Source organism: Macrobrachium rosenbergii, chromosome 9 (genome assembly GCF_040412425.1).
Source record: "Macrobrachium rosenbergii isolate ZJJX-2024 chromosome 9, ASM4041242v1, whole genome shotgun sequence".
NCBI lineage: Eukaryota > Metazoa > Arthropoda > Malacostraca > Decapoda > Palaemonidae > Macrobrachium > Macrobrachium rosenbergii.
Genome location: NC_089749.1, coordinates 10,748,590 through 10,773,753, shown reverse-complemented (window position 1 = coordinate 10,773,753; position 25,164 = coordinate 10,748,590). Strand labels below are relative to the sequence as shown.

At 33.8% G+C, this 25,164-nt stretch overlaps 2 long non-coding RNA genes across 2 annotated transcripts; both read right to left on the bottom strand.

Moving 5' to 3' along the window:
- Positions 1–387: 387 nt before the first annotated feature.
- LOC136842041 (uncharacterized) lies at positions 388–12,384 on the bottom strand. The gene is made up of 4 exons (XR_010854150.1): positions 11,952–12,384; positions 2,752–2,895; positions 1,290–1,385; positions 388–935 (listed from the first exon to the last, which is right to left on the bottom strand). It is a non-coding gene; the product is annotated as an uncharacterized lncRNA (long non-coding RNA).
- Positions 12,385–12,685: 301 nt separating this feature from the next.
- LOC136842040 (uncharacterized) lies at positions 12,686–16,025 on the bottom strand. The gene is made up of 3 exons (XR_010854149.1): positions 15,825–16,025; positions 14,443–14,499; positions 12,686–14,181 (listed from the first exon to the last, which is right to left on the bottom strand). It is a non-coding gene; the product is annotated as an uncharacterized lncRNA (long non-coding RNA).
- Positions 16,026–25,164: the final 9,139 nt, after the last annotated feature.

Sequence of the window (25,164 nt, the reverse complement as noted above, 5' to 3'; positions counted from 1 at the left end):
TTAAAATTCCATTATAGGATATTTAATACCATCATCAGAGAAGATTTATGTTGCTTAGTGAGCACAACGCCAAATCTTTTCGAGTACTTTTGGACTGAAGATTTCCCTGTTGTATTCTTAATATCGCTTGCATTTTCACTTATTTTCTCTTGAGTAAAACATTTTTCACCATTAGCCTCACAATACAATTCATGATCCTTAATACCAAAACAAAAAATAAGGAAAAATGCAACTACGATCTTTTTAGTTTCAGTTCAGATGCTACGGAAGACCGTATGTGTACAATTTTCAGCAGGAAACTCAAAATAAAACATACTTTTTCTAAGTATTTTTTATTCACCCTAATACCACTTAAGAATACATTAGAAGACAAATAAAATTCCCAATTAGAAATTCGTTATAACAATATCAGTGTGGTTTACCTTGGCCCCCCACCCCAACAAGTGACAGTCAATCAAAGTACGTAATGTTCTGTCCATTATTTGAGTGACGTGTGGTGAATATGCTGATAAAACATTTATTAAGATACTTCTTACATATCTTTTCAAGCGTTACCATTTATAAGATCAAAAATGGTGCGGATCTTTAGTCTATTTATTTGTAAACACCAAATTACAATTTTAGTGATATAATAATTTTGGTTTTCATGAAGACATTTTCAATAACAAATTAGAAATAACGACATGCCTAGTTTTATGTAAGTACATTCCTCACTTTTCTAGAGAATGAAGCAAGTACTTCCATCTGAACGTATTTAAAACTTAATTGACAGCCAGTTATCCGCAGTTGGAGCAATAAGTTGTGTATCACTGTTGACGAGATTTTTTCAAACACGCACTTTCTAGTTTAGTTAAGGCTTTGCCTTTTAATTTTAATTATTATTATTATTATAAATCGATTGCCTCCACCTGCGAGTTTCATTTCGGTGTCCTTGTCTGAAAAGAGTAAACATTCATGTAGCTGCGTTAAAATGATCTAAATACAGGTTATTTTTAAATGGCATTTACATAAAAGACTGACAAGATACATTTTTCCATTTTTGTGTTTCAAAATCAATAACCTACAGGAAAAATTCATTCACAAATGCGACATTGGTATTTTCAAACGATGAACTATATTTTCTTTTATATCATGCGAATAAAATTACTGTATTCTTGACTGTCCATTAGTATTTTTCCAAACTTATTCATTCACCCAGTGGTTACACATGCCGACACACACGCACGCACACACACACACACACACCTGATATATTCTTTTTCCAATTTTATTTCAAAGTCTTGACTTACCTACGTAAACCCAGCCATCATTATGACAGAGGAAATCGTTTCCTTGGACCTCGATAACGCAACCGAGATTGTACCTCCACCCATCAAAGCAACACCCTTTTGCAAATAAATGAGTAAAAAAATGGATCGGTCTTACTAACACTGTCAGAATGCAGTAGAGAATAGAATGTAAGATTTAGGTTAATGTTCAAGCGCTGGGACCTATGAGGTCATTCAGCGTTGAAACGGAAATTGACAGTAAAAGGTTTGAAAGGTGTAACAGGAGGAAAACCTCGCAGTTGCACTATGAAGCAATTGTTAGGAGAGGGTGGAAAGTAAAATGGAAGAAGGAGAATATGAACGGAGGTACAGGAAAAGGAATGAAATGAGCTGCAGCTAGGGGCCGAAGGGACGCTGCAAAGATACTTAAGTAATGCCTACAGTGCACCACATAAGGTGCACTAACGGCACTACCGATCCCACGCGGTGGTGGGGGTGGTCAGAATGCAATCAACTTTATCAGACATGAGAAACGATATTCATAATCTTTTACAAGCCTGACAACTTTTCTATCACGCGTACTGTAGCAAGAGCCTGTGCAATTACAATTCCACCTTGATCTCACAACAGTATAAATACAGAATTTTCTCCCATTTCTATTTAAGATATTGCAAGAAATCAAGTAAGACTGACAAGGGAAATCTTTTCATCGTAGGAATCGTGACACCCAGCGATGATATGTTTAGAATTAGTGAAGAGGGCAACTGCTCTAGTGAACTGGGACACAAAACGAGCCTAAAACGGCTTTCTGGATATTTGAGTTCACTAGAACTGTTGCATTCCCGCCAAGTGAATCAATGGCTTTGCCTCTTGCAACAACTCCAAGGGCAAAAAGCAAGATTTCCTTCAGTATCTTAATTCCAAAGAAAGGAATCAAGATTCTTACCCCTGTTAGACTGAGAGTCCTTGTTACTGAAGAGAAGTTCATGTCGAGAATGAGAAAATTTCATTGCCGACGTTTCACCTTTCTTGCAACACCTCAAACGGAGGGGCGTCTTAAGGGAGCTAAGCAGTACATGGTTATGGAGAACACTAATTAAGGATACGCTACCACGCAAGGCGTGTCATTTGAAGGATACCCATTAACCCTATCTAAGTCTTTATATAAAGACAATTTCCCAGTGATACTATGCATTAATATAGTATCACTTCAAAAATACCCTCACTGGTTGCCTGACTCAGTAAGATGAGACATATGTGAAAATCATAGGCTGTTAACGAGTTTTGCAATTGTTAAAGAGTCTAAAGGTGATTCACAGTTTTTGTTTTTCAAAAAGAAATATTCACTAGAAGACAGTTCGTCATATTTTCTGAGAAATAAGCTAGCCATATTAAGAACTTGAAAAACTTGAACTAATCAGCAATATTTTTACAAGGTTAATCCTAATTGTTTGTAAGTAACATTGTACCTATAACATTTTACCTGTTGAGTTTTGGTTCAATGTGACAGTGATGTTCCCGGGAGCTTTGCCGACAGGTCCAGGAAGATCGGATGCACTGACAATTAGTGGTTTAATCATCTGATATACAGGGGAACCATTTGTCGCTACCGTGGTCTGAGCGTACACTGCATATTTGAAAGAAGAACGACATTTGTCAGTAGAGGTGAGAAGGTATATTTCTTTACATATTGTAAAAGCTACCTGAAAATACACAATCGCATTAATCATCTGAAAATATATAACTGCATTAATATGACCACCACCCTCATAATAACATGTACTATGAAATTTAAAATACTCGTGTCTTATTGGCCGTATGCAGATATGCTGACTTCGTTTCGTTAGCATAACAGGCTGAAAGAATCACTCTTACATTAAGTAGTCAGTCTTGTACTGGTATCTTTGAAAATGCCCATGAAAGATCAGAAAACTTGAAATGGAAAACAGAAGATTCCTTTAACTTGTTTCATGTCTTGGAATGTGTTCGATTATAGAGGTCTCGTAAGGCTTTGTTTCTGCAAAACATCTTCCACGGAAAACTTTTAAAATTTAAGTTGAAAACTGGTTTACATTTCAAAGTAGCAAGTCTTCGTCTTTCATAATAGATTACGCACCTATTTTGAGAGCATAATTCAGAACAATATAAGCTGGATGGACTCGTGCTGAATACACACCTAACATATCATAAGGAATGAAACAAACAGAAAATATGCATACTGAATGAAACTACTATAACTATTAACCTCATTGTCGTCATTATCAACATCATCATTATCATTTTTACTATCATCTTGATAACCTGTTCACAAAGCACTTGGAAAATTAGTGTTTAGGTTTACTAAACTGATTCCTTTGCCGCCAGCATTTACATAGAGGTCACACAAAGTTTTTTTTTCTTTCTTTTTCTTTGTATTCCCACCATGCTATAAAATGAAACGTTGTTTCTGGTTAACTAAGAAGACTACAGCGCTGTGCTTACTTGTCTTCTCAGCACTGATTTTCAAACAGAAGGAAATATACATAAATGAAATCTTGAAAATGAAATGATAACTGAATGACAGAAATGCCAGAAAAACTTAGGAGAACGATTTTCATCATTCATAATCATCAGACAACTGGGCAGATGGAAATCTCCGGACTAAAGTGCACTAAAATTTTAGACGAGGTAAAAAAAATATGAAAAAGTAATTCACTGTAAAATTTTCCCGGAGTGGAATATAAATTTTTGTTTATTTCGCTTTGGCTCCAGTGTTTGCGGGTGGGGCGAATGCTGAGGTAGCATAAGTGGTGCTTTGGAACTTTGGTGCTTTGGTGGTCCCATCACGGTTTTATACGTTACTAGTTTGGAAAATCCACCGTAGAAACGCCAAAGTCTCCCAGGTGATTGTTTGAAAATTAAAATCTGAATAGCAACTGAACAGCCTTGAAATATTCATAACCACTGAGCTGCAGGACAGATGAATAGGTCCTGACCCAACGGTAAAAGCACTCAACTCGAGATACATTGCCAAAATATGTAAAAACAATCTATTCCGTTTTTTTTTTTGGGGGGGGCGCAGTTGGCAGGGAATATGTAAAAATAGAGGGGATTGTTTGAACCTGAACTTACTTTTCACGGTTATCAAAGATGGAAATCCTGAATAAGGCTTTATGAAATTTAGGTCGTCATCCTAAGCACTGTGAGCAGGGTGTTAGGTGGTTGGACGAAATGGAAGAAGGCGGCGGGAAGGGTTCGGGAAAAACGGATGAGAGTGAGTGTCGTTGGGGGCTGAAGGGGGCTGCCGTACAGTATAGCCCCAAGTGAAGTATACCTTAGTTTAACCAGACCACTGACAATTTAACAGCTCTAGGAGCTGGCCCGGAGAATTAGATTTACGTGGCTAAGAACCAACTGGTTACCTAGCAACGGGACCTACAGCTCGTTGTGGAATCCGAACCACATTACACCGAGAAATTAATTTCTATCACCAGAAATAAATTTCTCTAATTCTTCATTGGCCGGTCGGAGAATCGAACGCGGGCCCAGCAAAGTGCTAGCCGACAACGATACCAATCCGTCCAATGAGGAACTACAGTACCTTTGATAATACATACAGTGCGCCACGTGAGACGCACTGTTAGCACTACCAACTTATGGGACAAAAATCCTGGAAATCAGTAACCTCTACAAGGTTGATTTATAATAACAACAATAATAAATCTAAGTAGTGAACTTCACGGGCAATACCTCCGGGAATGGCAACCTTAGTTATTTATGAGCATCCTCAAGAAATGACAGTAGCGCATTGTGTAAAGCTAACATGGTACCCTAATACCTTCTTATTAGAAAAATCTTTATTGTACCTATAACCACATTTTGAATGCTTCCTCCTTGGCCAAAACCACTATATATATATATGTGTGTGTTTTGTTCTCAAGCACTAAATTAAATATGTATAGTATCTATCTATTATTACATATATTTATATATATATATATATATATATATATATATATATATATATATATATATATATATATATATATATATATATATATATATATATATATATATATATATATATATATATATATATATATATATATATATATATATATATAATGTACTCGCAGGAAAAGTGAAGAGATAATTCGGTTCACTGAGCTTTTACCTATTTCTCAAGACATGTTCCTGTCTTGAGAAACAGACGAAAATTCAGTGAACTCTAAATTTTTATTTAACTTTCCGTGTGAGTGCATTTTGTTTATTTGGATGCCAGGGAGCCACTGTGTTACTGGATGAATATACACATATACAATGTGAACAAGAATGAACTGTTTCACCTTGTGTCCATGCAACAAACAGAATCAAGCCAATCCAGAGAGCCGGTAGAAATCCCCTGACGGACGCCATGTTAACAATTCTGCGTCTTCACCAATCTCTTCCCAGCCGGTCAGCGTAACTTTTCTCCTGGCTCGGGTAACTGACGTTCTGAGAAAGAAGCTGCTACTTTCCGAGTTCTACTCCCATTTTATACATTTTATCCCGCCACGAAAACACTTGCGGAGGCGGAACACCTGTTGACTTACACGAAATCCTTTGCCTAGGGCAGGTAGAGAGAGAGAGAGAGAGAGGTTTAATATATCAGAGAATGATAATGGGCTAGAATATAGATTATAGGCCAAAGGCCAAGCAATGGGACCTACGAGGTCATTTAGCAATGCAAGGGAAACACAGTAAGGAGGTTTGAAAGGTGTAGCAGGAGGAAAACCTCCCTCGCAGTTGCATTATGAAACAATTGTTGCCTGGGGTGGAAAGTCACACGGAAGAAAGAATATGAACGGAGCTACAGTAAATAAATGAAAGAGATTGGAGCTAGGGGCCGAAGGGACGCTGCAAAGAACCTAAGTAATGCCTATAGTGCACCATGTGAAGTGCACTAACGGCACTAGCCCCCTCCCCCCACCTCTACGGGGCCCAGAGATGCTCAATGCATTCTTTCTCTTTTCACCAAAGTCATCGCTCTTTGTATCTTGGTATCTGAGAGAGTAAGTCTCACAAGCAGGACTGAACAGAAAGTAAACACTAGGCTTGAATGTTGTACAGAAATAAATTTCACGTACAAAACCATTTTTCCTTACTTGTAGAACTGCAGAGGTAGGGAAGAACTCAAGTTAAAATTCTCTTTCACCTGGAAAAAATCAAATTTCCACAGAATGTGGCCCAGTAGGAAAACACTTATTTGACATGTCCTCTTAAGTAATTCAGGCGTGTAAGATCGCAAGTCTCTAAGCACACAGAGGGAGGGTGTTAGTTCTGCAGTATATAAATGATATTTTTCGTCTTAAAGATAAGAAGCTATGGTTTAATGCTGCATGTAAGCGGGCCTATCACGAAAAACAAACAAAAATTATCATTTAAAGAGGAACAATCGATCGAACATTTTATGACTTAATATCACTGGACTTAAAAGACAAGCTCAGGTAGTCTATGAGAGAGGTGAGAGAGCTTATAGTTAAGGTGTGAAAGAGATCTTGCCCTCCAGTGGTGATGACTAGAAGTGGTGGTCTACCAATAAATCATCACTCTCTGCAGTTGATTCTAGCATGCCTCCCCATGTAGGATCTAATGGAACTGCTGTATATTGCTCTAAATAGAAAACAAACGTTTTGGCTCAAGTCCTTGTGAGCAAACAGTGTGACGAGTCCTTAGTGTTGCCTCAGTTATGCTTTCCAGAACCTAAGTTCTGTTCAATTGCCTTCTGAGTTGGAGAAGTCAACAGCTCAGTGGTCTGCTTAAATTAAGATATACTTTAACTTAGAGAAGTCAAACCTTTGCTTCAGGGGCTTGGCAGTTACGACGGCATAGACCCTGATGGAATCTTTACAATATTTCCTAAAAATACTGCTGATTTCATTGATCCTAGAATCCGCAATATTTTCGGAAAGTTGGATGGACTTCAAGGTCTCCCTTTTGTTTTGGAGGAATGGAAACATGGCTACTCCTCAGAATGTACACCTAATTCAATTCCCCCGGTTTTGTCCAAGGTTTTTGACAGACTGCTCTCCAGGCTACTCTGTAGGTTTGCTGAAGATAATAACCTGTTACCAGCATTACAGTTTTTGTTTCATAAAGGCCCTGATACTTGTGATGAACTCTTCATCATCGCCATCTTGCAGAGTGCTCTTGATGAGGGTGCAGAGGCATGCTTGGTCTGATTAGATTTCAGTTCAGACTTTGGCCTTGTGAATCATAAAGCACTTATCTACAAGCCAAGATTATTGGGAACTGATGAGCTTTAATTCATATTTTAAATAATTTTTGTAATAAGAAGAACCCAAAGGGTCTGTGTTGATGGCCATCATAGTAGCTTTAGTATTGCCATTTCAGGTGTTCAGCAAGGTAGTGCTCTTTGAACTTTTGCTATTTATTAGCTATACTGGTGACATGGGGCAAGGTTTGGAGAGCTAATCCATTGGAAACAACGATGATGCTACTGTTCTAACTGTTGTTCCTCCCCTATGCCGTAAGTCTGTGGTTGCAGAATCCTTGAATAGAGATCAGGCGCATATTCACGAATGAAGTAGGCATTATTATTATTATTATCAATCAGGAGATGAATACCTATTCATATGAAACAAGCCAAAGGAGTCATGACTCGTAATTCGACCTCCCAAAGAATGTGGTGTTCGCAAATAAATATAAAAGGTAACTAAATTATTAAAATGTTAGGAGAATTGTTTTAGAGGTTCCAGTTGCACCGCATCCTCAGGGAGACCGTTCCACAGTCCAACAGTGCCAGGAATAAATGAACTCTAGAACTGAGAAGTTCGACAACAAGGCACATTTACTGCATATCGGCAGGAAAAGAGAATCAAAGATCAACTGTGAATGCGAAAGATCTCTGTTAAAATTCAGCTTATGAAAAATTTACTAGCAAGAGGCCATCCGTCGATGGTCCGAGTCGTAGGTGCTAATGTTAGGAAGCAGAAACCTACCACCACGAACCACTTTATCTAAAAGAAATTAATCGCTGCCGGAAGCAGACATCCACACCAGATAACGGTATTTTAGTAAAGGAAGGGCAAACAACCTAAAAGAGATTGCTTTGATTTTATCACTGTTATAAATATATGAGGCCTTACGTACGATAACTAACTTCTGTGAGGCATTTACTAACAATTTCATTGAATGTTTCTCAAAAGTAGGATGCGAGTTCAGAGTTACACCAAGTTTAGTTAAAGCTTCACATTCATTCAGCAGGGTCCCAGCCACTTGAAAGGGAGAATAGGGTGGAAAATCAGCACGAGATCTACAAATCAATAATGTTTTTGTTTTACAGGAGTTCAGCCTCACACCCCACCGACTACACCATCCACTAATCCGCTCCAAGCCACGATTCGGGCTAAGGCCAGCTTCATTTCTTATAAGTAGAGACTTCACTGTGCCCACAAGCGTTGCTTTCGTCATACTGAACAACCAGCCTTATTTTTCAGGCCAACAACCATATCACTTGTATACACTAAACATAATAGTGGACCAAGTAGACTGCCCTGTGAGAATCCAGACACAAGAGGTCGTGGTTTGCTAAGTATCCCATCAACAACTTGCTGCTGCGTACCTGTAAAATTCGAAGTAATCCTAAAACATATCCACCCACTTCAAGATTCTGAGGATTATGAATAAGTGCCATATAACTTACTTAATCGAAAGCATCACCAAAACCTATTTGAATTACTCTACACTCAAAATCCTTATAAAGGCTCTCTTGCGAATGGTTTTGTCAAATCTGAAAGAGCATCGCAGGTATCTAACCGCTTTCTATATGCATAATGACTATCAGCTAACAATCCCTTGGATTCCACACACACATATAGTGGCTTAAACATAAGTTTTTCAACTACTCTCGAGAGCACAAGGAGAAAAGAAATTGGCCTGTAGTTACTGCAATCTGTATAAAGCTTAACTACTAATACTCTTGAGAAACTATTTCCATTAACGATGCAATCCTAGCCGTCCTTTACTCAACACCTGTTCTTAACTGTTTCTGAAGAGACCAACCTGATTCAGCTCAGTTTATGGCCTTAAAGCCACCTGAGGCCTGGAGGAATTCTTGTGAAACTGTCCTCGTTAGCGATGCCCTTTAAAATGCCCTTCATGTAACACCTGATCATAATGGTGTCCGAGGATATCAGTCTGACACACATAGTTTGTTTACCAGAACTATGGCAGGTTAAATCTTTACTGTGAAAGACACCAGGTAGTTAGGTTATCGCTTACTTGAAAATTCGTTGTTTCTTATTGATTTCCAAGGACGCCACGGCAAGTAATGACAGGCAGCCGAAGGGGGCGTAACCTCAAAGGACTGACTCTGCGACTGTGAATTATCTGGTGTTATTTATTCCAGTATGAAGTGATACGGCTCCTGTAAGTCAGAAATTACTGAAGCGGGGAAAGCATTCCAAAACCTGGAAGAAGAGGGCGAAAAAACAGACACTGAACCATGCGTTGCGAGAATTGTATACGTTTATCTCAGTCACTTCGATACGAGAGGAAATCTCAGATGTGGCCTAAAACACAGACCCTCTTTCTGGGATTGAATAATAATTTGAGTCCAACGAAAAACCAAAAACGGCATTAGAACAATTTATTGAACATCATACAATTAACGTCTACGGAGCACGGAACAAATGTATAATACAACAAACTAGAAGGAGGAAAGCAATAAGCCCTGTACAGCATTCACTTCCCGACTGAGGAGTTTCATTGTTCATGTACTGTACAATTATTTTTCCAATCAAGGACGCTGTTCTAAGCCTGATGCGGGAAACGGACAGATCCGTGATCTAGGTCACATCTGCTTACAACAGAACTTCTTCTCTAGTTTAGATGATTCTTAGTTATAACCATTTTATGTGGTCAAGATGACGTTATCTGACGATCGTTTAAGTGGTCTACATGACATTTATATACCACTCTTAAGTAGTCTAGGTGATGTTTACCCAAAATCTTTTAAGTGATCTAGATTAACTACTTACAACTTTTCGCATGGTCTAGAAATGTAGCTGTTTTATGATGAATCTGTCACAGAATCAAATATGACCATTTTTTTTAACAAACTAAACACTTGGCAATCATAGTGAAAATAGGTCGATTCCAACCCCTAAGTACAACGTGAATTCGGGAATAAATGAATAGTTTAAGTGATCTGGGTTTGCAACTACTGGGATCACTGAAACCAATATCAAACAAGATAAAGAATATATTAAAAGAGGCACTGTGAATATGATAACACAGCAATTAAAACAACGAAAATATTTAAAAACTAAAGCTTTTCCAGAAGACCTGCTTCTTCAATAAATCTAAAAATACCACTGGCTGCATATACCACAACCTCTTCAAAGACCTTGGCACGCCACGAACCTCAGAGAGGTGTCGATTTCTAAGATTCCCAAAACTTAGGCATCCAGCCAAGAATGGGACTAAACAATTGCCGCAGAAAGACTGGTAACCATCACACATCAAGTACTTATGCTTCAAGTATGTATGGCCTGCGCGCAACCAGCATAATGTCGTCTCCAATCTCCTGGGCATATTCCCACTTCACAGGGAGACAAAAAACTCGTGCTTTCTTTCATTTGTCTGCGTTCACCAAGTCCCTACTTTTTTGCCAGTTGTTTGCGGACATCTTGGAAGTAATTCAGTTGCAGTTTGGTTTACTAATGTGTCTGCCTTTCTCTTGTCCTGGATTCCTACATGTGATGGCATACAACGGAATGCCACTTGTACACCTCAGTGAATTAGACACCAAGCCCTTGTCCATATACTTTTTGTGTCACAAATTAATAAAACTTCCTCCATCCAATGTTGATACTCTCTTCATGGCAGCTAAAATGGTATATTATTATTCTGCTGTAAAAATGGACTTTATGGTGGGAAATACACCTGTACAATAAAATTCATTATTGTACACTCCAAATCTAACACCAGCACTGGATTTAGAACCATCTGTAAATACACAACGTATTTCCAGAGATGAAGAGGCTATTTATTTCCTAAAATAAGCCTCGAAATTTACCATGCTTCCAGGAGGCCGAAAGTTCAGTCTTTCTTTCAGCAGAGTAGTTCGACAAGACTTTACTCTCGTAATTGCATAACAATTCTCCTGTAATCAAAACAACAGCTTATTGGGCAGTCTCACGGCAATATATGAGCCCACACTGTTCCCACCTTAAAAACTAAGGCCATCATACAAAGAGAAATATACCAATCTGGAGAGATTTTGGACTGAAGGATCGTACGATAGAAACTTACGGGTCCAGATAACATCATCACTTCTTCACGAGGAGTCAGTACATGTTCGTCCTCACTTCGTCCTCGGCACCTTCATAGTCTTGACCACAACTAATGATATAAGTGGAGTAACAAAATGATGTTCAAATACATTTCTTACTTTTTTTGTTTGTTAAACTTTCATAAAATCAGTGTCTATATTTCAGACACTTGTCTTCACTATTACACCAAAACAGTGCTAAAACCTCGTTACCATGACAAATCTAAACAGTTTGCCAGAGAAAAAGAAGGTTGTCATTTATATCTGCACCCCCTTAACATTTCCCACCAACATACACAAACAGCACAAAAAGGGACTTGACTAAGAAAGAATGAGGAAGGAAGAAACCAAATCTTGAAACAACAAACCTGTAGAGAAATTCTCTCAGACTGCATGTCCGCATCTCGTCCACTCTATCCAGAAGCTGCACGTCTGCACCACGGCCCGAAGCCAAGGCATAACACACCAACCTAGTCCATGTCTTGTACCCCAATGTTCTGAAGGATATTTGAGGTGTGTGTCACTCCCGTAGTGGGTTGCTCATCCGTCAACATGATATTGATGTGAGGTCTTGCCGAGCCTTTTACCAGGTGATCCAAGTTCTCCTCGGTGGAGTGCTGGAAGCAAAAGGAATAAAGACTGGCCAGTCTCTGTGGAACTAATACAGCAATTACTAACTGGTGGAAAACAGGATAAAGTTATTGGCTTAATACTGAAAGTATCAGTTGATCATTCTAAGGCAGTATTGCAAATATGCAAATATTGTCGTTCGTAAGTTAACAGTATATAATTGATGAAATAATATCAAATACTCATTCGGTTGGACCTGCTCGTGAAATGAGTTGGACAAATACAACTGAGTTCGTTGAGTGCTCATAGGAGTATAAATGTTATAATATATATATATATATATATATATATATATATATATATATATATATATATATATATATATATATATAAATATCATACACACACACACACACACACACACACACACACACACACACACACACACACATATATATATATATATATATATATATATATATATATCTATATATCTAAGGACAACCAGTGAATCAACATTATGGTGGTGACAAGCCACGACACTGTGCAGAATCAGTGGTTCAGTGCTCGAGTGATCGGTGCCGCTCCTAAGTGAGGTGCAGTGTTTCAGAAAAATTTAATCTGTAAATGAACAGTTTTTTTATCTTTATACCAATTAAAAATTCATTAGAAGCAAAATAGTAATTAATTCACCATCATGATTTCATCATAGTAAAATCAGCATGGTTATTCCTTACCAAATAAAAAAATGAAAGCATTTATGTTTTAACAAAAAAATACATGATTTTGAATGTGTTACGTTCAAAGGAAAAATAGGCTGAGTCTCCATTCATAAGGGAAGTAGTACCATGCCATTCTTAGAGCAAGTATATGTGGTTGATAAGCTGACAAAATTATCAAATGTTCTTTTCGCTCAGGTTGATTGGAACCTTATGAATACCTTTCGAAATATTGCAAAGCTCAAATTAATTTACTTGTAAGTACTGCATTAAGATTTTAGTGCTAAAATTTAGTCTTATTGATATTCTTAAAAAATCACAGAAATGTTGACATGCTAGATTTTTCTTCAAGTATGCCCTATTCCTTAGTTTTCCAGGGAATGAAGGGTTCTTATTTGGGTATATTTAAAAATTGTTTTTGACACTCAATCTCTGCAATAACAGCACGTATTGTATATAAGTGTACATCTGAATGTTTCAACATGGACTATCTAAATCAGTTGTGGCAGTAAACCTCTTTCTCAGTCAGATTTTGAAATTATTATTTATTAAGCTTTATTCTCCCATCGACTGAGATAGTCGTACCTGAAATGAAGTAAATATCTAAGTAACTGCAAGAAAAAATGTCCAAACACAGGTTATTTTCAAAAGTCATTTAAAATTATAAATATAGACATAATAGATTTTTTCATAATTTTAGCATTTCAATGTCAATGACTTTTATGTCATATTCTTTCATAAATGCAATTATGACATTTTAAGACAAATGGTCGCATTTCAGCGCGTTTTTCTAGAAAAAAAGTGTCCTAATAAAACTCACTGTTATGTGTCCTATAGCAATTTTCCAAGACTTTTAATTTAGATAGTGATTACTCCTAAAATCTCTTCATAAGTTTCTTTCAACTAATTCATTGCCATGCATCATCACTGACAGTGTCTTCTCGATTTGACTTAACATCTTACACAAAACTCGGACTGACAGAAGCTACTTTGTTCGGTGCTAGTGTGTATTTCATACGCAACACCATGTTCAGTGATTACGAATTCCTTTTGTTTCAAGAAGGTTATTTATGTCTGTATAAAGATTATTTATATGTAATGCAATGGATCATTCTTATTATCCACAGTTTTTTTTTTCAGTTTTACTCCAGCTATCCTGATCTCCCTCCAGTACTATTCAAATAACACAAACAGTAACAAACTCTTGACTGACCTGGAACCCATGTACCATTAATGCATATATCGAGAATACTATTGATGTAAATGGAGCAGCCATCTGGGTACCTCATCCCATCGTAGCAACACCCTCCTGCAAATATGTGATGAAAAATGAATCAGTCTTATTTCCGTGGAGAGAAGGAGGACTCGGTTCTATCAGATGTGACAAAAGATTTTCATCAAACCTTTATGTGCTTAATAATATTTTTTATCGCACGTTTAGTAGCAAGAGCTCTTGCAAGTCCAATTCCACCTGAATCTGACAAAAGTAAAATCACTAGAAATGACAATTATATACTTTACATTGTTAATCCGATTGTGTTGCAAGTGACATGCGTCTACGACTTCTTACCTGTGGGAATATGGGTTGTCATGCCTTCAAGCGCTGGTGTCGGACCCTGAGCATTCACTGTGATTATTTGAAAGAAAAATGTCATTAGTCAGAAGAAATGATAGGAAATAAGTTTGTCTAAAACATCCTCAACTAAAAAGCTTGCACATTTCACTTAGAAATGTTTGCTCATTTTTTTTTCTATTTTCAGAGAAGCAAATTTTCATGACTTATTGAATGCACACCGTTTTTTTTTACATCTGAACTCAAAACAGTGTAATCTGGATGGCTTTGTGTTGAGTGTAATCTTCAAATATATCTCAGGGTCTGGAGCAAACTCAGAAATGAGACAAAAAAGGAATCTACTGTAATTATTAATATAATTGTTGTCATTATCATGATTATCATTTCTCTTACCGTTATTTTCATCTTCTGTAAACATGGCAACTGAAGATTCATGCGCTCACATTTCATAAAATGCGTTAAACGTTTTTCCAAAACAAAAGACATGGAGTTTTTCTTCTCTTTTTTTTGCATTCCCACCTCACTTTGAAAATCTGTTTCTAAAAACTTTGGTCAGAAAGTCAAAATGAAAATACTGCAAAGTTATATTTATCTGCTTTCTTCTCAGTATTGGATTTGGGATATTAAGAAACATATAGAACTGAAAATCACTTTTAAAATAATCGTAATAATCAGGCTACAAGACAGAACACAATACCCTAATCTACGGAGACACATGTCTTTTTTGGGGGGTTGTTTGAAGGCGTTTTCAAGGACACACGGAGTGCTTTGCAACTTAAAAGTTTCAATTTATTTCCAAAAAGGTTTCTAGTTTTTAACTTGCCTTCAAAATTGTCAGCTACTGAAAATTAAAATTCTGGAGATAATAATAATAATAATAATAATAATAATAATAATAATAATGACTCTGCAAAGTATAGTAACATATATAACCATAAATTGCTTACTGCAACCCTCAAGGAAAGGCAACCGTATAAGATATGTTTACCATCTCCACCCTGTACTTGCTGGGATCCTGTAAAAATCCGACATGCTGTGAAAAGCCATGCCAACGCAATTTGGTTACTAAATCTACCTACGGCACTCGATTGCCGTCTTGCTGATTCTAGACTTTTTTTTTCTCCAGAGCTTTTCTTCAAAAACAAATGAGGACTTTGCATATATGCTATTCACTTCGTCTCTTGCCAAAAGTACTATCTAGCATATGCACTCTTCTCCACCATATAATGTATATATATATATATATATATATATATATATATATATATATATATATATATATATATATATATATATGTATATATATATATATATATATATATATATATATATATATATATATATATATATATATATATATATATATGTAACAAGTTTACCTTCGGTTGAGGCAACGGTCAGAGTCAAGCCAATCCAGAGAGTTGGTAGGAATCGCCTGCGGGACGCCATGTTGACAATTCTGAGTGTTCACTAGTTCCTTCACAACTGATCAGCGAAACTTTTCACCCAGCTCAGATGACTGGCTGCCACTGACAGAAAAACAGCTTGCAGTTTATTGATAATATCTTTACACGACAACACTTGCGGAGACAAAATACTTACTGGCATATTTGAAATCCAGAGAGAGAGAGAGAGAGAGAGAGAGAGAGAGATAATTCAATGCACCACAGAACGACGACCCTGACGAATTATTTGTCTGCATACTATGTTGTACATTTCTTGGACAGAATGTTAATGCATATGATTAAATAAATCCACTCCCTCTCGTTTCACCAAAGTCATTATTATCTGTATGTTGGTAATTGAGAAGCACGACTGAATGGATTGCAAACACTAGCTTTAAAACGATTTATTTACAACCTATTTATTCCTTCTGTGAATAACACCAAAGAAAGACGAAAACTCAAAACTCGCTTTGAAAAATCAACTTTTAAAAGGATATGGACTGGTAGGAAAAATACAGGCATTCCAAGTATATTACAAGTCTAAGTCTCAAAGAACACAAAGAGAGGGTGTAAGTTCCATTGTTTCAAAGAAGTAAATGGAAATTTTCAGAAGGAATGTGACAGAAAAACGCAGACCCTAACTCAGGATTTTGTGAAATCATCCTGCCTAAATAAAGAGAGAGTGCAAAATAAGGCGCAAAGTTTGGGGAGAATTTCCTATTTTCAGGAAAAACCACTAATTTATTAAGGTGACATTTGATTTTCGACCATCCATACCATTACAGAAGCACCGGACATTTCTATAAGAAGCTGAAACATTCAAGTTGACTATATATAACCTTATATATATATATATATATATATATATATATATATATATATATATATATATATATATATATATATATATATATATATATATATATATATATATATATATATATATATATATATATATATATATATACTATATATATATATATATATATATATATATATATATATATATATATATATATATATATATATATATATATATATATATATACATATATATATATATATATATATATATATATATATATATATATATATATATATATATATATATATATATATATATATATATATATATATATATATATATATATATATATATATATATATATATATATATATATATAACATATATATATATATATATATATATATATATATATATATATATATATATATATATATATATATATATATATATATATATATATATATATATATATATATATATATATATATATATATATATATATATATATATATATATATATATATATATATATATATATATATATATATATATATATATATATATATATATATATATATATATATATATATATATATATATATATATATATATATATATATATATATATATATATATATATATATATATATATATATATATATATATATATATATATATATATATATATATATATATATATATATATATATATATATATATATATATATATATATATATATATATATATATATATATATATATATATATATATATATATATATATATATATATATATATATACATATATATATTATATATATATATATATATATATATATATATATATATATATATATATATATATATATATATATATATATATATATATATATATATATATATATATATATATATATATATATAATTCATTTAAGCAATTGTTGACTTACGACTGGAAAAGAAGTACAGATGTAATTCTCAGGATCATATTTCAACAGAGTTTATATTTCAATTCTACGGAAATGGTGGAGTGTGTGTGCCTACAGTATGTGTATAAGAGAGTATGCGTTTGTGTGTATGAGAGAGAGAGAGAGAGGAGAGAGAGAGAGAGAGAGATAATGCTATTATTATTATTATTATTATTATTATTATTATTATTATTATTATTATTATTCTTGATTCAATATGAATAATAATAAGAACACGAATTTTATTAAGCAGATGTGTACGAAACAGACTAATTAGATTTGTGGGTAGACTTGTCCGAAGCAGATTAATTGAGATTTTTAAGTAAAGTGTCAAGAAGCAGACTAATTGGAATATGTGAGCCTGAAGCAGACTAAATTGAATTTTATTAAGCAGATGTGTACGAAACAGACTAATTGAATTTTATTAGGTCGAAGGAGACTAATTGAGTTTTTCATAGGCAATGTCCAGAAGCAGACTAGTGAGATTTTTAAGTAGACCGAAGCAGACTAATTGGTTTTTTTAAGAAAAAGTGTCAAACAGACTAAATGGGTTTTTTAAGTAGACGTGTCGAAGCAGACTAAATTGACATTTTCGAAGCAGACTAATTGGGTTTTTTAATTGGAAGTGTCGAAGCAGACTAATTGGGTTTATTAAGTGTCGAGAACTAATTAGGTTTTATTGAGACGTGTCAGAAGCAGACTAATTGGGTTTTTTAAATAAGTGTCAAAAGCAGACTAATTGAGGTTTTATTGAAAGACGTGTCAGAAGCAGACTAATTAGAGTTTTTTTGAGTAGTAAGTGTCCGAAGCAGACTAATTGAGATTTTTTTAGTAGACGTGTCCGAAGCAGACTAATTGAGTTTTATTGAGAATAAGTGTCAAGCAGACTAAGTGGGTTTTATTAAAAGGAAAGTGTCAAGCAGACTAATTGAGGTTTTTTGAAGAAAGACGTGTCGAAGCAGACTAATTGAGTTTTTTTCCGTAGACGTATTCCGAAGCAGACTAATTGGGATTTATTAAGAAGAAGTGGCCAGACTAATTGGGTTTATTAATTAAAGAATTCGTGGGTTTTTGAAGACGTGTCAAAGCAGACTAATTGAAGTTTTTATTAATTGAAGTGTCCAAGCAGACTAATTAAGGTTTTTTGAAGTAGACGTGTCAGAAGCAGACTAATTGGTTTTTTTCGAAGAAGTGTCCAAGCAGACTAATTGAGATTTTCTAAGTAGAAGTGTCGAAGCAGACTAATTGGGTTTTTAAGAAAAAGTGTCGAAGCAGACTAATTGAGGTTTTTTTAGTAGAAGCGTCCGAAGCAGACTAATTGAGTTTTTTTAAAAAAGTGTCCAGCAGACTAATTGGGTTTATTAAGAAGTATACGCAAACTAATTGGGTTTTATTTAAAGTGTCCGAAGCAGACTAATTGGTTTTATTGAGAGAAGTGTACGACACAGACTAATTGGTTTTATTTTAGAAGTGTCCGAAGCAGACTAATTGGGTTTATTAAGAAAAAGTGTCCAAGCAGACTAATTGGGTTTTGTAAAGAAGTGTCCGAAGCAGACTAGTTGGGTTTTATTAATTAAAAGTGTCAAACGAATAATTGGGTTTTATTGAGAAGAACTAATTGGGTTTTATTAATTGAAGTGTCCAAACAAGACTATTGAGGTTTATTAATTAAAAATGTCAGAACAGACTACTTGAGTTTATTGATTAACAGTGTCAACAGACTAAGTTGGGTTTATTGAAGAAGTGTCGAAGCAGACTAATTGGTTTTATTAAGAAAAAGTGTCCAACAAGACTAATTGGGTTTTATTAAATAAAAGTTTCCGAAGCAGACTAATTGGGTTTTATTAATTAAAAGTGTCGAAGCAGATAATCAGGTTTTATTAATTAAAAATTTCGAACAGACTAATTGAGTTTTATTAATTAGAAGTGTCCGAACAGACTAATTGAGTTTTATTAAGAAGAAGTGTCAGAAGCAGACTAATCGAGTTTTATTAATTAGAAGTGTCAAAAGCAGACTAATTGGGTTTTATTGAGGAAAAATGTCAACAAGACTAATTGGGTTTTATTAATTAGAAGTGTCAGAAGCAGACTTATTGGGTTTTATCAATTAAGTGTCAGAAGCAGACTAATTGGGTTTATTAAGAAAAAAGTGTCCGAACAAAACTAGTGGGTTTATTAATAAAGTTTCAAGCAGACTAATTGGGTTTTATTAATTAGAAGTGTCGAAGCAGACTAATTGGGTTTATTAATTAAAATGTCGAACAAGACTAATTGGGTTTATTAATTAGAAGTGTCGAACAGACTAATTGGGTTTTATTAATTAGAAGTGTCAGAAGCAAACTATTGGGTTTTTATTAATTAGAAGTGTCCAAAGCAGACTAATTGAGTTTTATTAATTAAAAGTGTCGAAGCAAGACTAATTGAGTTTTATTAAGAAAAAGTGTCAAAGCAGACTAATTGAGTTCTATCAATTAAGAAGTGTCAAGCAGACTAATTGGGTTTTATTAATTAGAAGTGTCAAGCAGACTATTTGAGTTTTTATTGAGAGAAGTGTCCAAAGCAGACTAATTGGGTTTTATTAATTAGAAGTGTCAAAGCAGACTAATTGGGTTTTATTAATTAAGTGTCCGAGAAGCAGACTAATTGGGTTTTATTAATTAGAAGTGTCCAGCAGCCTAATTGGGTTTATTAATTAAGTGTCGAAGCAGACTAGTTGGGTTTTATTAAGAAGAAGTGTCGGAAGCAGACTAATTGGGTTTTATTAAGAAAAAAGTGTCCAAGCAGACTAATTGGGTTTTATTAATTAGAAGTGTCCAAAGCAGACTATTGGGTTTTATTAATTAGAAGTGTCAAAGCAGACTAATTGGGTTTATTAATTAGAAGTGTCAGCAGACTAATTGAGTTTTATTAATTAGAAGTGTCAAAAGCAAACTAATTGAGGTTTTATTAATTAGAAGTGTCCAAAGCAAACTAATTGGGTTTTATTAATTAGAAGTGTCAAACAAACTAATTGGGTTTTATTAGATTAGAAGTCAAAGCAAACTAATTGGGTTTTATTAATTAGAAAGTGTCCAAAGCAAACTAAGTGAGTTTTATTAAGAAGAATTGTCGAAGCAAACTAATTGGGTTTTATTAATTAGAAGTGTCCAAAGCAGACTAATTGAATTTTATTAATTAGAAGTGTCAAAAGCAGACTAATTGGGTTTATTAAGAAAAAGTGTCCGAAGCAGACTATTTGAGTTTTATTGAGAAAAAGTGTCAGCAGACTAATTGGGTTTTATTATTAAGAAAAAGTGTCAAAAGCAGACTAATTGAGTTTTATTAATTAAAAAGTGTCGAAACAAGACTAATTGGGTTTTATTAATTAAAAGTGTCCAAAACCCAGACTAATTGGGTTTTATTAAGAAAAAGTGTCCGAAGCAGACTATTTGGTTTTATTAATTAAAAGTGTCAAAAGCAGACTAATTGGGTTTTATTAAGAGAAGTGTCAAAACAGACTAATTGAGTTTATTAATTAGAAGTGTCCAAAGCAGACTATTTGAGTTTTATTAATTAGAGTGTCAAGCAGACTAATTGGGTTTGAGTCAGAAACAAACTTAGGTTTTATTGAGAAAAAGTGTCAAGCAGACTAATTGGGTTTTATTAATTAGAAGTGTCCAGCAGACTAATTGGAGTTTTATTAATTAGAAGTGTTCCAAAGCAGACTAATTGAGGTTTATTAATTAGAAGTGTCCAAAGCAGACTAAGTGGGTTTTATTAATTAGAAGTGTCCAAAGCAGACTAATTGGGTTTTATTAATTAAAGTGTCAAGCAGACTATTTTGGGTTTTTTATTAAAAAGAAGTGCATCCACAGACTAATTGGGTTTATTAAGAAAAAAGTGTCCAAAGCAAACTAATTGGGTTTTATTAATTAAAAGTGTCAAAGCAGACTAATTGGGTTTTATTGAGAAAAGTGTCCAGAGCAGACTAAGTGGGTTTTATTAAGAAAAGTGTCAGAAGCAGACTAATTAGGTTTTATTAATTAGAAGTGTCAAAGCAGACTAATTGAAGACTTTTATTAATTAGAAGTGTCCAAAAGCAGACTAATTGGGTTTATTAATTAGAAGTGTCAAGCAGACTAATTGAGTTTTATTAATTAAAAGTGTCCAGAAGCAGACTAATTGAGTTTTATTAAGAAAAACTGTCCAAATCAGACTAATTGGGTTTATTGATTAAGTGTCCAAAGCAGACTAATTGGGTTTATTAATGTAGAAGTGGGTTTTATTCCAAAGTGTCAGACTAATTGGGTTTTATTAATTAATTAATCCAAAGCACACTAATTGGGTTTTATTAATTAAGGTTTATTGAGAAAAGTGTCAAAGCAGACTATTTGAGTTTTATTAAGAAAAAGTGTCTAAGCAGACTAATTGGGTTTTATTAATTAAAGTGTCCAAAGCAGACTAATTGAGCTTTATTAAGAAGAAGTGTCCAAAGCAGACTAATTGGGTTTTTATTAGGTAGAAGTGTCGAACCAGACTAATTGAGTTTTATTAATTAGAAAGTGTCGACTTAAATTAATTGGGTTTTATTAATTAGAAGTGTCCAAAGCAGACTAATTGAATTTTATTAATTAGAAAGTGTCCAAAACAGACTATTTGGGTTTTATTAATTAGAAGTGTCCAAAGCAGACTAATTGGGTTTTATTAATTAGAAGTGTCTAAAGCAACTAATTGGGTTTATTGAGTTTTAGTGGGTTTTATTGAAAAAATGTCGAAGCAGACTAATTAGGTTTTATTAATTAGAAGTGTCAAAGCAGACTAGTTGAGTTTTATTAATTAGAAGTGTCAGAAAAACAGACTATTTGGTTTTATTGATTAGAAGTGTCGAAGCAGTTAATTAGGTTTTATTGATTGAAGTGTCAAAGCAGACTAATTGGGTTTTATTAAGAAGAAGTGTCGAACAGACTAATTGGGTTTTATTAATTAGAAGTGTCCAAAGCAGACTAATTGGTTTTATTAATTAGAAGTGTCCAAAGCAGACTAATTAGAGTTTTATTGATTAGAAGTGTCAAAGCAGACTAATTGGGTTTTATTAATTAGAAGTGTCCAAAGACAGACTAATTCAGTTTTATTATTAGAAGTGCCCAAAGCAGACTAATTGGTTTTATTGAGAATAAGTGTCCAAAGCAGATTAATTAGGTTTATTGAATTAGAAGTTTCGAAGCAGACTATTTGAGTTTTATTAAGAATAAGTGTCCAAAAAGCAGACTAATTGGTTTTATTAAGAATAAGTGTCCAAACAGACTAATTGGGTTTTGAGATTTTATTAGACTAATTGGGTTTTAAAGTGTGTCAAGCAGACTAATTGGACTTTATTAATTAGAAGTTTCCAAAGCAGACTAAGTGGGTTTTATTAATTATAAGTGTCCAAGCAGACTAATTGGTTTTATTAATTATAAGTGTAAAAGCAGACTAATTGGGTTTTATTAATTAGAAAGTGTCCAAAGCAGACTAATTGGGTTTTTATTAATTAGTTTTAGTGAATAAGTGAAGCAGACTAATTGGGTTTTATTAATTAAGTGTCCAGAAACAGACTAATTGGGTTTTATTAATTACAAGTGTCGAAGCAGACTATTTGGGTTTTATTAATTAAAGTGTCAAAGCAGACTAATTAGGTTTTATTAATTAGAAGTGTCCAAAGCAGACTAATTAGGTTTATTAAGAAGAAGTGTCCCAAAGCAGACTAATTGGGTTTTATTAATTAGAAGTGTCAAAGCAGACTAATTGAATTTTATTAATTAGAAGTGTCCAGAAGCAAACTAATTGGGTTTTATTGAAATAAAGTGTCAAACAAGACTAATTAGGTTTTATTGATTAAAAGTGTCGAAGCAGACTAATTGGGTTTATTGAGAATAAGTGTCGAAAGCAGACTAAAGGTTTATTAATTATAAGTGTCAGAAGCAGACTAATTGGGTTTTATTAATTAGAAGTGTCGAACAAGACTAATTAGGTTTTATTAAATAAAGTGTCGAAGCAGACTAACTGGGTTTAATTGGGTTTAGAAAATAAGTGTCAAGCAGACTAATTGGGTTTTATTAATTAAAAATGTCGAACAAGACTAATTGGGTTTTATTAATTAAGTGTCGAAGCAAGACTAATTGGGTTTTATTAATTATAAGTGTCAGAAGCAGACTAATTGAGTTTTATTAATTAGAAGTGTCAAAGCACACTAATTGAGTTTTATTAGGAAGAAGTGTCCAAGCAGACTAATTGAAGTGTCGAAGAGAGACTTTGGGTTTATTAGAAAAGTGTCTAAAGCAGACTAATTGGGTTTTATTAATTAGGCGTGTCGAAGCAGACTATTTGGGTTTATTAATTAGAAGCGTCCAAGCAGACTAATTGAGTTTTATTGATTAGTGTCAAAGCAGACTAATTGGAGTTTTATTAATTAGATGTGTCAAACAGACTAATTGAGTTTATTAATTAGAAGTGTCTAAAGCAGACTAATTAGGTTTTATTAATTAGAAGTGTCCAACAATTCAGTGGTTTGTTGGTATGAAGTGTCCAAAGTAGACTAATTGAATTTTATTGGTGCAGAGAAGTGTCCAAAGCAGACTAATTGAGTTTTATTAATTAGAAGTGTCAGAAGCAGACTAATTGAAGTTTTAACTAATTAGAAGTGTCCAAAGCAGACTAATTGAGTTTTATTAATTAGAAGTGTCCAAACAGACTATTTGAGTTTTATTAATTAGAAATTGTCCAAAAGCAGACTAATTGAATTTTATTAATTAGAAGTGTCCAAAGCAGACTAATTGAGACTAATTGAGTTTTATTAATTAAGTGTCCAAAGCAGACTAATTGTCCAAAGCAGACTAATTGAGTTTTATTAATTAGAAGTGTCCAAAAGCAGACTAATTGAATTTTATTAATTAGAAGTGTCCAAAGCAGACTAAATTGAGTTTTATTAATTAGAAGTGTCCAAAGCAGACTAATTGAGTTTTATTAATTAGAAGTGTCCAAAGCAGACTAATTGAAGTTTTATTAATTTTATTAATTAGAAGTGTCCAAAGCAGACTAATTGAGTTTTATTAATTAGAATTGTCCAAAGCAGACTAATTGAATTTTATTAATTAGAAGTGTCCAAAGCAGACTAATTGAGTTTTATTAATTAGAAGTGTCCAAAGCAGACTAATTGAATTTTATTAATTAGAAGTTATTAATTAGAAGTGTGAGTTTTATTAATTAGAAGTGTCCAAAGCAGACTAATTGAGTTTTATTAATTAGAAGTGTCCAAAGCAGACTAATTGAGTTTTATTAATTAGAAGTGTCCAAAGCAGATTAAATTGAGTTTTATTAATTAGAAGTGTCCAAAGCAGACTAATTGAGTTTTATTAATTAGAAGTGTCCAAAGCAGACTAATTGAGTTTTATTAATTAGTTAGACTAATTGAGTTTTATTAATTAGAAGTGTCCAAAGCAGACTAATTGAGTTTTATTAATTAGAAGTGTCCAAAGCAGAC